We start from the raw sequence: 303 nt of genomic DNA, 5'->3' as shown, positions 1-303 counted from the left end.
TTTCAATGAACAATGGTTCTGCTTGGAGGGTGGCACAGACATTAGGTGAGGGTAAAAATTTGATTCATAAGCTGTGATAATTTGCAAAAGCATTCATCTCAGAGAAAGAGTAACTTATAAAGTCCCCGTCCTCTTCTTCAAACTTGATACAAGAGTTACAAATGTCAAGCAAAGCATTCAGTCTCACTTTGTTGTTCTCTTACAAGCCACCTTGCTAGTTAATCCTCTATGTTTCTTTTGTTATATAAATACTTTTGAAATATATAAGCTGTTCTGAAAACCATAGTATAGTGTAAAAACATG

This window comes from Mastomys coucha, unplaced genomic scaffold (assembly GCF_008632895.1).
Source record: "Mastomys coucha isolate ucsf_1 unplaced genomic scaffold, UCSF_Mcou_1 pScaffold2, whole genome shotgun sequence".
Classification (NCBI taxonomy): Eukaryota; Metazoa; Chordata; class Mammalia; order Rodentia; family Muridae; genus Mastomys; species Mastomys coucha.
Note: the sequence above shows the minus strand (reverse complement) of the source record.